The sequence below is a fragment of the Dama dama genome, chromosome 15, assembly GCF_033118175.1.
Source record: "Dama dama isolate Ldn47 chromosome 15, ASM3311817v1, whole genome shotgun sequence".
Classification (NCBI taxonomy): domain Eukaryota; kingdom Metazoa; phylum Chordata; class Mammalia; order Artiodactyla; family Cervidae; genus Dama; species Dama dama.
This window is the reverse complement of record NC_083695.1, coordinates 19,297,081-19,311,862: the sequence shown is the minus strand read 5'-3', so window position 1 is coordinate 19,311,862 and position 14,782 is coordinate 19,297,081. Positions and strand designations below refer to the sequence as shown.

General features: G+C 40.6%; 1 protein-coding gene across 4 annotated transcripts in view; it reads left to right on the top strand.

Annotated features, from left to right (window-relative positions):
* The window catches only part of ANK3 (ankyrin 3), a 720,826-nt gene extending 710,716 nt beyond the window's left edge, over positions 1 to 10,110 (top strand). For all 4 annotated transcript variants that reach the window (XM_061161588.1, XM_061161586.1, XM_061161587.1 and 1 more), the window contains one exon: positions 8,689 to 10,110. The gene's annotated coding sequence lies outside the window, so the exon portion shown is untranslated. The remainder of the gene's footprint in view (positions 1 to 8,688) is intronic.
* The last annotated feature ends 4,672 nt before the right edge of the window (positions 10,111 to 14,782 follow it).

Sequence of the window (14,782 nt, the reverse complement as noted above, 5' to 3'; positions counted from 1 at the left end):
AATTCACTGGAAGATGTAATCAACTCCAATGGAGGAGAACAGAAGCACATATTTAAAGTGGCTTCTGAAGACAGAGTCAGATTTAAGACTGGGCAGTGTGATGATACTTGCTGTGCTCACGACTGTGGCCTTTATCCTAGAGACAATAGGGTACCACTGGAAGTGTTGTGGTAGGAGAATAATACAGTCAGATGGGAGTTAGGTAACCCTAGTGGTAGAAAAGGGAGTTAGTGGGAGGAGAGTTTGAACATGAGGAACTCAGTTATGAGACACAATGAGGGCCTGAACCCGGGCAGAGACAACAGAAAGTTGAGGGCAGATGTGAAGAACATTTTAGAAGTGTAACAACCAGATTAACTCTATAGATGGAGTGAGATTGTGAACTTGCGTGCAATCACTAACAAAAATATAGACCCTAAGAGGAGAAAAATAAAATTAGAGATTGAAATAGGTCAATCTGTAGTGCTTCAGTATTTGTCAGTAATGAGGAAGAGAAATGTAGGCTAATGATCTTAATGTGGTATAGAAGTGGCCTGAGTGAACATAAACCACAGGCTTACTAGCTGTGTGAGCTTGACTAACCTATTTAACTTCTGTGCCTTAATTTCTTGGCCCCTATTAGGATAAGAGTAACATATGTCATAGAGTTGTTGCTAGAATTAAATGAATTACTCTATGTAAATCACTTAAAATAGTGACTGGCAAGCCCATAGTAAGCACTCAGCTATTATTATTGATAAGTAGTGTTAAGAGAAATGGGGGCAGGGATATAAATTAGGAGTTCGGGATTAACATATACACTACTATATATATAAAATGCTGGCCACCCACTCCAGTATTCTTGCCTGAAAATCCCCATGGACAGAGGAATGTGGTGGGCTACAGTTCATGTGGTCATAAAGAGTTGGACACAACTGAGCAACTAAACAGTAACAATATATATAAAACAGGTAAACAACAAGGACCTACTCCGTAGCACAGGGAACTATACTCAATATCTTGTCATTACTATACTGGAGAATGGAATGGCAAACCACTTCAGCATTCTTGCCTTGAGAAGCCCATGAACATGTAAGAAAAGGCAAAAAGATATGACACTGAAAGATGAACACCCCAGGTCGGTAGGTGTCCTATATGCTACTGGCGAAGAGCAGAGAAATAGCTCCAGAAGGAATGAAGAAGCTGGGCCAGAGCAGAAACAATGCCCAGTTGTGGGTATGTCTGGTGGTGAAAACAGAGTCTGATGCTGTAAACAACAGTATTGCATAGGCACCTGGAATGTTAGACCCATGAATCAAGGTTAACTGGAAATGGTCAAATAGGAGATGGCAAGAGTGAACATCAACATTTTAGCAATCAGTGAAATAAAATGGATGGAAATGGGTGAATTTAATTTAGATGACCATCATATCTACTACTGTGGGCAAGAATCCCTTAGAAGAAATGGAGTAGCCCTCACAGTAACAATAGAGTCCAAAATACACTACCTGGGTGCAGTCTCAAAAACAACAGAATGATTTTTATTCGTTTCTGAGGAAAACCATTCAACATTACAGTAATCTAAATCTATGCTCCAACCACTAATACTGAAGAAGATGAAATTGAATGGTTCTATGAAGACCTACAAGATCTTCTAGAACTAACACCAAAACAAAAATATGTCCTTTATATCATAGAGGAGTGGAATGCAGAAGTAGGAAATCAAGAGATACCTGGAGTAACAGGCAAATTTGGAGCACAAAATGAAGCAGGGCAAAGGCTAATAGAGTTTTGCCAAGAGAACACACTGGTCATAACCAACACCCTCTTGCAACAACACAAGGAACAACTTTACACATGGACATCACCAGATGGTCAGTACCAAAATCAGATTGATTATGTTCTTTGCAGTCGAAGATGGAGAAGCTCTATACAGTCAGCAAAAACAAGACTGGGAGTTGACTGAGGTTCAGATCACCAACACCTTATTGCAAAATTCAGATTTAAATTGAAGAAAGTAGGGAAAACCACCAGACCATTCTGGTATGACCTAAATCAAATCCCTTAGGATTATACAATGGAAGTGACAAATAGATTCAAGAGATTGGATCCAATAGAGTACCTGAAGTACGATGAGGTTCATCATATTGTTCAGGAAGCAGTGACCTAAACCATCCCTAAGAAAAAGAAATGTGACAAGGAAAAATGGTTGTCTGAGGAAACCTTACAAATAGCCAAGAAAAGAAGAGAAACAGAAGGCAAAGGTGAAAAGGAAAGATATACCCATCTGAATGCAGAGTTCCAAATTGCAAGGAGAGATAAGAAAGCCTTCTTCAGTGAATAATGCAAAGAAATAGAGGAAAACAATACAATGGAAAAGACTTAGAGATCTCTTCAAGAAAATTAGAGATACCAAGGAAACATTTCATGCAAAGATGGGCACAATAAAGGACAGAGATAGTATGGACCTAAAAGAAGCAGAAGATATTAAGAAGAGGTGGCAAGAATGCACAGAAGAACTGTACAAAAAAGATCTTAATGACCCAGATAATCACGATGGTGTGCTCACTCACCTAGAGCCAAACATCCTGGAGTGTGAAGTCAAGTGAGCCTTAGGAAGCATTACTATGAACAAAAGCTAATGGAGGTGATGGAATTCCAGCTGAGTTATTTCAAATCCTAAAGGTTGATGCTGTGAAAGTGCTGCACTCAATATGTCAACAAATTTGGAAAACTCAGCAGTGGGTGGCCACAGGACTCAAAAGGTCAGTTTTCATTCCAATCCCAAAGAAGGACAATGCCAAAGAATGTTCAAACTTCACACAATTGCACTCATCTCACACGCTAGCAAGGTAATGCTCAAGATCCTACAAACTAGGCTGCAATAGTATGTGAACCAAGAACTTCCAGATGTACAAGCTGGATTTAAAATGGGTAGAGGAACCAAAGATTAAATTGCCAACATTCACTTGATCATAGAGAAAGCAAGGGAGTTCCACAAAAACATCTACTTTTTCTTCATTGACTATGTGAAAGTCTTTGACTGTGTGAATCACAACAAACTGTGGAAAATTCTAAAGAGATAGGCATGCAAGACCACCTTAGCTGCCTCCTAAGAAACCTGTATGCAGATCAAGAGGCAACAGTTAGAATATTACATGGCACAACCGGCTGGTTCAAGATTGGGAAAGATGTACGTCAAGGCTGTATATTGTCACCCTGCTTATTTAACTTATATTCAGAGTACATTATGTAAAGTGCTGGGCTGGATGAAGCACAAGCTGAAATCAAGACTGTTGGGAGAAATATCAATAACCTCAGATATGCAAATGCCACCACCCTTATGGCAGAAAGTGAAGAAGAGCTAAAGAGCTTCTTGATGAAAGTGAAAGAGAGTGAAAAAGTTGGCTTAAAACTCAACATTCAAAAAACTAAGATCACGTCATTCAGTCCCATCACTTCATGGCAAATAGATGGGGAAACAATGGAAACAGTGACAGACTTTATTTTCTTAGGCTCAAAAATAACTGCAGACAGTGACTGTAGCCATGAAATTAAAAGATACTTGCTTATTGGAAGAAAGGCTATGACCAACCTAGATAGCATATTTAAAAACAGAGACATCACTTTGATAACAAAGGTCCAGATAGTCAAAGCTATGGTTTTTCCAGTAGTCATGTACAGATGTGAGAGTTGGGCCATAAAAAAGGCTGAGTTCTGAAGATCAATGCTTTCGAACTGTGGTGCTGGAGAAGACTCTTGAGAGTCCCTTGGACTGCAAGGAGATCCAACCAGTCAATCCTGAAGGAAATCAGCTCTGAATGTTCATTGGAAGGACTGATGCTGAAGCTCCAATATTTTGGCCACTTGATGCAAAGAACTGACTCGTTGGAAAAGACCCTGATGCTGGGAAAGATTGAGGGCAGGAGGAGAAGGTGGCAACAGAGGATGAGTTGGTTGAATGGCATCGTCGACTCAACTGACGTGAGTTTGAGCAAACTCTGGGAGATAATGAAGGACTGGGAAGCCTGGCGTGCTGCAGTCCATGGGGTCACAAAGATTTGGACACAACTGAGCAACTAAACAACAACAACAATCCGTATATGTATGTGTGTGTGTGTGTGTGTATGTGTGTATATGTATGTTTGTGTACATATATAAAAATATATATAAAACACTTTGCTAAAAAAAAAAAAACACTTTGCTCTACATTTGAAACTAACACAACACTGTAAATCAATTCTTATACACTATACATCAATTCTTAAAAAATGATGTAAATTTTTTAAAAAAGAAAAGAGGTGAGAAGAGAGCCAAGAACAGCACCCAGAAGATCCTGGTTTAGGAGGCCAGTGGGCTGAGCAGCAGCAGCCAGATGTGCTAAAATACAGCAATGGGAGAGGTCGAACAACAGCATCACTGAAATCCTCTGTGTGTCACACTGGTTTATACTTCAGAACACTTTGTTATTTTGTATCACTTGTTTCTCACAGTATCCCTGGGAAACCAGTAGAATAGGTATTCTCATTCCTCTTTAATACAGAGAGCAGAATCAATGAGGTTGTAGTTAATGATAGGAACGGATTTTAACTCCGACTTCCTGATTCTGCTTCCAGGAAATCAGAACTCTGGTATGAATTACTTCACCCTAAATTCAGGACCCTGACCTCCAGAATATTTTCCAGAATTCATCTGGAGTAGATAATGCTTTTATATAGCATTTCTTTCCACTTTTCTTACCCTTAAAAAACATCCCTAATTAACTAAAAGCAGGGCTTAATAGCCAGGGTTAGGAAGAGAAGAACTAGAATAACAAATTCTCTGTTCTCAGTGGGCTATAGCAAAGGCATATCAGAAAAGGCTTTCTTTAAGGCATAACAGAGCTCAGTCTTTAAATGAGTAAGAGTTAGCCTGCAAAGGTGGATCTCACTAGGGAGAAGATAGCCCCAAGTTTCAAGAAGATGGCATTTGAAACACACTTAGAGGGTAAAGAGGAGTTAGAGATAAACGAAGATGGAGCAAAGAAAAGGAAATTGGAAACCAATTGGGATGATGACTGGCATGTAGTCTAGATTCGCTAGATCTTCCAAGTGTGATCTGTGGACCAGCAGTATCAGCATCACCCAGGAATCTTACTAGAAATGCAGAAACTCCTGGCTCACCCTGACCTACTCGATCAGAATCCACTTTTGAAGATCCCTGGGTGATAGGTATGCACTTTAAGCCTTGGGAAGCACTGCTTCAGAACGTATTACTGGCTCTTAATCTGGGTGGAACACTGGAATCATCTACAGGGGTTTTTTTTAAGTTTTTATGCTGTGCGCCACCCAACTGATACAGGATATGGCCTGGATACTGGGATTTTTTTAAATCTCCCCAGATAACTCTAATGTGTATCCAAGTTTGAGAACCAGTGGAGACTGCTAAACAGTGATTTTCAGTGGAGAGTATGGGCAGTAGGCATGAAAAGGTTTATTGGGCTGAACTGCAGAGAGCTAAAGGTGTAAGGGGTGTGTGTGTGTGTGTGTGTGTGTGTGTGTGTGTGTGTGAGATGTTGCTGTTAGTTTGTTTTTAGCTAGGTACTAGCGGTTAAGTACCACTATGCAGAGAGCTAAAGGTGTAAGGGGTGTGTGTGTGTGTGTGTGTGTGTGTGTGTGTGTGTGTGAGATGTTGCTGTTTGTTTTTAGCTAGGTACTAGCGGTTAAGTACCACTAGGCAGAGAGCTGAAGGTGTAAGGGGTGTGTGTGTGTGAGAGATGTTGCTGTTAGTTTTTTTTTAGCTAGGCACTAGCGGTTAAGTACCACTATGCAGCGAGCTGAAGGTGTAAGGAGTATGTGTGTGTGTGTGTGTGTGTGTGTGTGTGTGTGTGTGTGTGAGATGTTGCTGTTAGTTTGTTTTTAGCTAGGTACTGGCGGTTAAATACCACTATGCAGAGAGCTAAAGGTGTAAGGGGTGTGTGTGTGTGTGTGTGTGTGTGTGTGTGTGTGTGAGATGTTGCTGTTAGTTTGTTTTTAGCTAGGTACTAGCGGTTAAATACCACTATGCAGAGAGCTGAAGGTGTAAGGGGTGTGTGTGTGTGTGAGAGATGTTGCTGTTAGTTTGTTTTTAGCTAGCTACTAGCGGTTAAATACCACTATGCAGAGAGCTGAAGGTGTAAGGGGTGTGTGTGTGGGTGTGTGTGCATGTGTGATGTTGCTGTTAGTTTCTTTTTAGCTACACACTAGGGGTAAAGTACCACTATTACATGAACCTATAAAGGAAAGGTTGGTTTTAACCGAAGTATATATTCCTGACTTGAAAACGTGACAAAGAAAAGTGCAACATTCATCTGTGAAATATAAACTGCCTTGAAAATCCTATGAATAGTTCTTTTTTGATATTTTAAATTTCTTAAAACAAATGTATACTGAAATAACTAAATAAAACGATGTTTTTTCTGAGTTGTTTTCTACTACATTTGGGTTTGAGTAGCATGAAAACCCAAAGACAGATTTCTAAATGCAGATGCTTCAAACTCAGATTTAAACCCAGACACAGAAGATGACTCAAATTCTATTTCTGAAATGTCATCTTGAGGAAGCCTGCTCTTGCACCTTTCCATCAGATGGCGATCTCATCACAGTTTACACAGACTGTCACTATTGTGTAACAACCCAGAGCTTCTCAGCCAGGATGTTCATGCTCTTTGTGTAACACTGCCCTTGGCACACACTTTTATCCAATGAATAACCTTCTTGCACCCCATGTGGTTGGGGCCTATACATCCTGACTGTGTGACCAAGAACAAGATAGATATAAAAGGGGAAATAACACTCAACTTTTTAAACGATCATTCACGTTATACCCGAATATAAATAGGTGTAAGTAATAGATTTTTTTTAAAATTATATAAACGTATCCACTATTTCTAGCAAGATAATGTTTGCTTGCATTGAGGTGATAAGAGAAAGACCTTGCTTCTTACTGCAAGATTAAGTGGGAAGTTGGATTGGTTTTTGGAAGATGAGGCCAAACAGAGCTGAACTGGTTTGTAGTGATGATTGCATATCTATATACATTTATTATTAACCTATATTTACAATAGATAAATTATATGGTATATAAATTCTGTATCAGTTAAGCTGTAAAAAGTTGAGGGGGGCGGTGTTCAATTAGAAGAAAATTGCTGAGAAGTTTCCCTAAGAAAACAAAGTGAGATCACTGGAGTAATATTATCATAGAACCATCATAGAAGCCTGGTGCCTGGAAGATTAGGAATAGACAGTAAAGGCAGAGGTGAGAAAATCTTGATCTTCTTACTCTAATGTTCACACTCTCTGGAACACGGTCTGCTCAGATGACTCACTTTCCTTCTCTGGAACTGCTGCAGAGTCATGGGTGTGGGGCAGGTGTTCAAATCACCCCAGAAGGAATTGATACTTTGATGTTCTTGGCTCCAAGCATTAGTGACCTGGGGCACGGAGGTCAGTAGGCTTTTAACACAAAAAAGGAAGGCAGAACCATAGTGAGGCAGACAGAGGAAGTACCACACTGACATGTTTATAGAACCCCAGGATATTCCATCTAAAGGCAAAGAGACTTGACTGGGGTACATAAACAACCTCAAGGTCACTGTGAACAATCTTAAACCCCAACAGAAGCAGAATTCTGAAGGTTCTTCTGAACCAGCAGAAATAGTCTGTGGCATGTATGTGAATGAATAGGGTTGTTCCCAAAATTAATCTTGCCTGACTCGCCTTTTCTCTAGGGGCTATGTCTTGTTCTCAGACAGGCACTCAGGTCTGTCACCTTTTCACACTAAGCAGGAGGAATGGACGTATGCAGGAAGAACTTTGTGTTGTGGAGGAGGCATTCCTACCAAGAACAATTCCGCATAGGAGTGTGAAAACCTCTGGCAAAGGAGGTTAATTTATTTTGATGTATTGAGACTGGTTATAAAACATTGATACTTTATGCAGGTATAATCAGATAGGACAAGATGTTCTCAGTGGAGCCTCCATAAAAAATCTCAAATAAAATTAATCTATCCTGTCATGACTGATGTGAGGCAGGAGAAAAAAAATATTCTTTGCAATGGCATAAAATAGTCATGAGTTTGCATTTGCATATAAAAGCAATTTCATAGTAACCAAAGTAATGAGACTGTTCTCCCTTTATGAAAGGTAGCATTTTGTGGGGTGAGAGAAACTTAGCATAAAACATACAGGCATGACTCAGGTGCTCCATCCTGACTCTGTATCCCTGGTCCTGTGTGCCCTTAAAACCCATACATTTTGATGTATGCACCACTGTCAGCCTCTTTAATAAATCACAGATAAGACTGAGGTCCAGAGGTCTCCAGGTGGCTTTCCCTAGTACCTGAGTGAGTGACCTGAGCAACAGAGACAGAACCAGAAGAGGGTCTTTCTAACTCAGTCCCTGAAACCCCTAACACAGAAAGCAATGTTCTGTGGAGGATCCAGGGTCACCCAGAGAAGGTCACTGCCTTCTGAGAGCTTTCCAGCACACCTCAGGGCTTTGTCCTCTGACACATCTAGCAAATCACCTCAGTCAAAAGCATGTTAAACCACCCCATTAGGAAGTTGAGGTCCCCCATTCTCTGAGGCTTTTCTGTTGAATGGCAAGGGAGACTACAGCAACTTCTTTGAAAAAAGGGTGGGGCGCGGGAAAGAAAGCTAAACTCAACACCTATTGTTTCTCTTTCCACAGGATCATGTGTTTTTACTGCCAGTATTGAGAAATTCATGGAAGTTGTCAGCAGGAAGTAAAAATTTACAGAGAAGGGTGTATGTGTTTGCCGCTTCCACACATTAATGGCATGATTTTTTTTTTAATGCAAAAAGAAAAAGAAAAAAACCCACCCACATTTTAATTTAGCATGAGCCAATTTACAGAGCATGGAAATTCACTTTCATTCCCAGGATTGGCACGTATGCAATTAGCAATGCAGTGTATATACAAGAAGCCATGCTGTTAACAGTTTATCTCAAGTAATTTGGTGTCATTTAAAAAAGGAAGAAATTTCTGCCACCAGAAGGGACAGAAGGAGGAGGAGATGGAATGATCAAATCATGGAGAAACACTAAAATTACTAAATCCACAACAGCTCGCCTTATTTTTCTTGGACCCAAACTGTCAGGGTATAAACACTATTTGTTTCTTTTTTAAAACATCTATAGTTTTGCTGTAAATAATAACACTGTATAAATTCTAACAGAAAAATAGAATAAATGTTGATAAGGCACTGCCTCTTAGAACACAAACAGAATATTGCAAATGCATTTAACATAATAGGGGTCTCAAGTGACTTCACCCTAGAAGAGGGAGGAGGGGTAATGGGTGGGGGGACCTTCACTGATTCTTGTATATTAGCAATTATAATGTTTGTATATGCAAAACTGCTAGCTTGATTTAAAAAAAAAAAAAAAACAAATCTTTAAAATCTGCTGCAAATTTAAATAATTCCCCAAATGAGGAATTCTGTAGTTCTGTGAAAAAAATTTTTCTTCAGAATACTAATATTTTGATGCATGTGTATCACCTTATTTTGATTAAATCTTTTCCAATTTTGCAAACACTACAGTATACTGCAACACAGAAGATTTTATCTGTAAACACAAAGCCCTTCATCTAATATTTGTTGCTATTGCCAATTTTTCAATGAAATGATCTAAAAATGAAAAAAAAAAAATCTATACAGTAGTTGCTTTAGGGGGAGGGGGGTGCTGTTAGTGCTTAAAAGGGTAATGCTTGCCGCTTTAGAGGTGGATGGTGCTCAAAAGAGGCCCCCGTCAGGGGGGCTTTAAATGGACTGAACAGAAATTCTTAGCTGGTAGAATGGCAGCACGCTGTAAAATTACTCCTGTATCGTGTACTGGCTATAAGATGTAGACACCTTTCAGTAAGCCAATCATTTGTAACCATTCTCGCCATGTCATATTAGGTTAATAAGGCTGCTGTGTTTTAAAGGGCATTTTTATTTGGGTTTTGGTGAAATTCTTTAATTTGTTGATTATATTCATATAAAATCAGCATTCATTGACACATAGCTCTAATGACATATGTATGAAAAACCATACACTGGATGACCTAGTCGATTATTTAAGCAAAAATAAATTGTGTTAAACTCTTCACCTGTCTGTGCTCTACAGTGTCCTTGTGTTCTCTGGCAAAACGTAACTATCTTAACTCCTTGTCACGTGGCCACCAGCATTCATTGTGCTTCTGCCTCTGATCACTAAAGAGAGTCCCCAGTGTTCAGCCATGCCCTGCCAACTCCCAACTTAACACAAATTCTGTGCATTTCGTGGAGAAGCCAAAAATTACAGACTGACTGACAAGTGATCTTTGCCCACATCTGGTTTGAGCTGCCCCCCAAACGTGGAGAATTAACAGCTGTTAACAGCTGACGTGTCCAGAAGTTGTAAAAGAGCACCTCCAGGAACCATCCAGACACCATAGGCTTATAGCCCATAAAGCAGTTGTTGACATTCATTGTCGGTGCTTGAAAGCTGGGAGATTTCACCCAAATTTCTAACTTCTCTGGAAAAGCATGATTTGCAACCGCAGGCCTCATTGCCAGAAGGCAACAAGCTGCTGCCCCCACCCTCTCCAGCCAGGCCGGGGATCTCCAGGTACCACAGTCCCAGCCCTACCTCTTAGGCCATGAGCCCTGACTGGCCTGGTAGGAGCTGGAGTCTGTGATCAGATGCCACATGACAAGCTCAACAAGGGCAGAGACCGTGGCTGCTTTAATTCTTATTCTAGTCCAGAGCCCGGCATACAGTGATGGTGGTAGTAGCAACTGTGATCATCATTGCTAAAATTGGAACACTCACGATATGCCAGATAAGTATGTTGCCTTCATTAACTCAGTGCTCATAACTACTTTATGAGTAGATACTACCTTTGTATCTACTCATTATTTATATTCAGTGGGTGCTTAGAGCCATTCAGCAATGTCACAGGCCGCCTGTCATTTAGGATTATTGCCAAATGGGATGTTGTTCCCAATTGGGTTTCAATATAAACGCAGAACACATGTATGGGGAACCACTGTGCATAAATATTGAGGCCAGACTGTGTTTGCATAGTATCCCAAATAAAAAGGTATTTATTTGGCACACTTACCCCTGCACCAGAATCATCTACCACGAGCAAACCAAGACCCCCGAAAGATTTTTTTAAACTTGCCCCCAAAGCCTGTTTTTGTAAAACTAAAGTATCCTAGCTTCCCATTTAAGTGTTAGGAATTTCTGACTCACAGTCCTTGACAGATATTTATCCTAAACTAGAAATCCAATGAAGTGTACTTATCTGTGTATTAAATGGCTGTTACTTTATGTTTGTATACCTGAAAACCTGACTTTAGGGACACATGATGGGCTAAACTTAAGGTCAAGCAAAAGTTCATAAATTTACTCAAAAAGAAGTATCCAAAGTAGGATAATCAAGATTTTACTTGCATATATATGTGTATCTGTATATATTTATATATGTATGCATGGATTGAATGCGGGCATATGTCATATACAGTCTTCAGCCTGCTGGCTTATAGAAATGTATTTTAGCCTTTCCTTGATTTATATTGCTGTAAAAAAAAATGAACTGTGACTGATAGATTCCTGATATTTGCTGTGTTTTTCAATTTTATATTCCTACCAAATCCCTGAGTTTCTTAAATTTAAATGTATTATCATTATTGTATTGCCAAGTTATGGCACTATACTGTGCAGGATTATTTCACCATTTCTAAAAGGAATCTACTGAACACATAAGGAGCCAGCCTTCTATTAATAAATTCTGCCTTGGCATCCTGATGTTCCACCATATTCATTTTGGTATCATCCTAGGGTCCCATCAAGACATGTTTTTTTTCCAGGGCAAATAAACAAACAAACAAACAAAAGTTGTTTGCTTGCCTTTATTATTATTATGAGCAGCAGGTCATGTTCAGCTCTGCAACAGGGATATGTGAGCAGCCCAGAAATAAAACTCACAGGAATGATAACTCCTCCTGTGAGTCTCTGAAGAAGCCAGTGATCTAAATGCTAACTTCCTATCTGGATGACTCTGGGTATTCTTGATTTGTTAAAGAGGCCCTGGCACATTAAAAGGTATGTGGTTTCCAAGTCACATGGCATTGCTTCTCTTTCATGAATTAATGATTCAACAGTCCAGAAGTAAATATTTCCAGCACTGGGATTTGAGTTCTTGCAATCATGGAGACAAAATGTTTTCTGGCTAACCATGCATGAATACAAAATAAATAAATTAAAAAAAAAAAAACAAAAACAGTGGACTCTGATGAGCTTCTTAGTAACAGGCCCAATAGCTTTCACTTTTTAAACAGAATTAAATGCAGATGGTTCAACACAGAGCAAAAAGAAGTTCATCAATATAGCTGCCACACTCGATGACTGATAGTTATGAATAGTAAGGACAACTAGATAATCCTGCAGTGAGGAAATTTTATTCTTTATTCCTTGGTGCTTCCTGAGTTAAGGAATAAACATCCTGAAGGCTGCATTTGCAAAGAACATCCTGAGACTCCTTGCCAATTCCCAAGGAGTTCCAAAGCACAGTAGAGATGAATATCCTCAGATGATTCTAAAGGAGTGAGTGGAACCACTTGGCCACAGGAGGTACCCCAGAAGCAAGAACTATTAGACTTTCCCAGGACCACTGTGGAACATCTTGCTGACATCCCAGAAAAACAAGTGATCTCCTTACCTAATTTCCCCTGCCATCCTCAACTGTCACCTTTCTCCCAACATCTAACTCAGGTAAGGGTGTAATTCTGACAACTGGGAGGGGATGATGATTTGCCAGCTTGTCAAAAGTTCCAGGCACACCACGAGGTCCTCACACCACACTGCACACAGTCTGAAGGGAGGGACTTTGTTTTGTTCTCCGCTGTATCCACAGAATCTAGAATTCTGCCTGACACCTCATAGAGAGGTGCTCAATAAACATGCCTTGAGTATATGAATGAGCCAATCAACAAGTGTCAGAAGGCAAAGAATAGTAAATGGGAAATGTTACTCTGGGAACCACCTTGCGCACCATTCTTCACAGGCACAAACAACTTGTGAATCAAAGGAAAGAACTGTTGTTTGATCCTAATATGGGCTGTGTCACCATCCTGCAATAGCCCTGTCCAGTTGCATAATCCCCATGTTAGTCACAAACTCTTAAATAACTGGGTTTTACCTCATAAACAAACAGCACATCAGTCACACTGCTGAATCACGCGTCTTGCCCACGGCCCTGGGCTATAGTCCCCATGTTCGTCACTGATAGGCCACTGGAATCCACTCGAGAGAATGGAGAACCCATCATGAACCATCATCTCTATGAAAAAAGTCAGCCGAGTCTCCTCGCTTTAAAACAAAAATGTTTAAAAGTCTGACCCCCTCAAGAGTTCCACCTCAGTGTTGTTGAGTGTTAGGCTCGTAAAGGACCAGAGGTCCAGAAATGACACCCAAGAAATTTTTGGACCAAATCCAGCCTACAGCAATGTTTTGTTTGGACCACAGAAAGCTTGAAAAAAAAAAGCCAAGATCTTTTAAAAATCAGGAGCTTGTAGATGAAAAGTGGAGTTTGTCCTCTTTTTAAAATCTAAAGAGGTGGCAGTGCTGTTTCTGAAATGCCTGAGGTCAGCAACCAGGTAGAGCAGAAACACATCTGCCTTCGGACAAGCTTGTGTTTTACTGCTCACCATGGTCCTTCCTTTTCCTGTGGCTTCTCAGACTCAATCTACTTTATTCAAGAAGGTGAACTGATGAGATCCTGTTTAAATTCTTCCTTCTTTACACCAAGCCAAACATCTACCTCACTTTCATCCTGCCTCTCTTGGAGTCAATAAGAAAATGGAATCAAGGAATGAGTGACTGGGAAGAGGGAAATGAATCATGTGGCTCTCCAGATCCATCCATCCATCTCATTCAACAACATGTATTCACTACCTGCCACTTTTCAAGTGCTCTCCTAGGGACAGGATACATCAATTTCCTGCCCACTGCCTTCAAAATGAGGAGGACATAAACAGCTTCTCCGTGAACTCTAAATCTAGGGCTCTTAAGGACAGGAAACCCTGGAATGACTTGTGGAAACAAAGCTGCTGCAGCCCATCCTTAGCACTATGTGCTGGAGAACAGGGCAAGCCATGAAGGAAGGAGAGGAACCACCTGTGCTTCTGAGGGTAGCTCCCCTGCTTCCAAAGAACACCTGGTCTTCACAGTGAAACTGAAGCCTAACAGAAGTGTCAATTTCATTAGAAAACTTTAAAACATTTCAAAGGTATTTAAACAACTCCACAAGATAATACAAGCTGTCTTGCTTCCAAAGAGTCTAGATTTAGGTGAAGACAGTTGAAACTTGCAACACACGCTCAGTGTTCTTCACCTTCCTTATGTTAAGTCCCTCCTAATTCTGACCTCCTCACAAAGCCTCCCCTGCTGATGCCAACTCACCCTGGCAGCTCAGGTGAACTAAATGAGCACCCCCACGAGCACCCAGCATTCAAGTCTACATCCTTGAACACCCTGCACTTCAAGAACAACGACTGTGTTTTCCACAGTCCCAGGAGCAGAGCAGGGTGCACGGAGGGTGTCATACATACTCAGCTGCAAAGGCCTCATCACTTATTGTTCTTTAGCGTTGTCTCACCAAACTCCAGTGATGCTGTGATAGGCACTGACGGCTCAGTCTGGGCACACACACTGCACCCACTGGAGTCAGCGCCGAGGTACAGTGCCAAGCAGAGCTGGAGCTGCCTCATAGCCTGGAAGACTAGCACAGC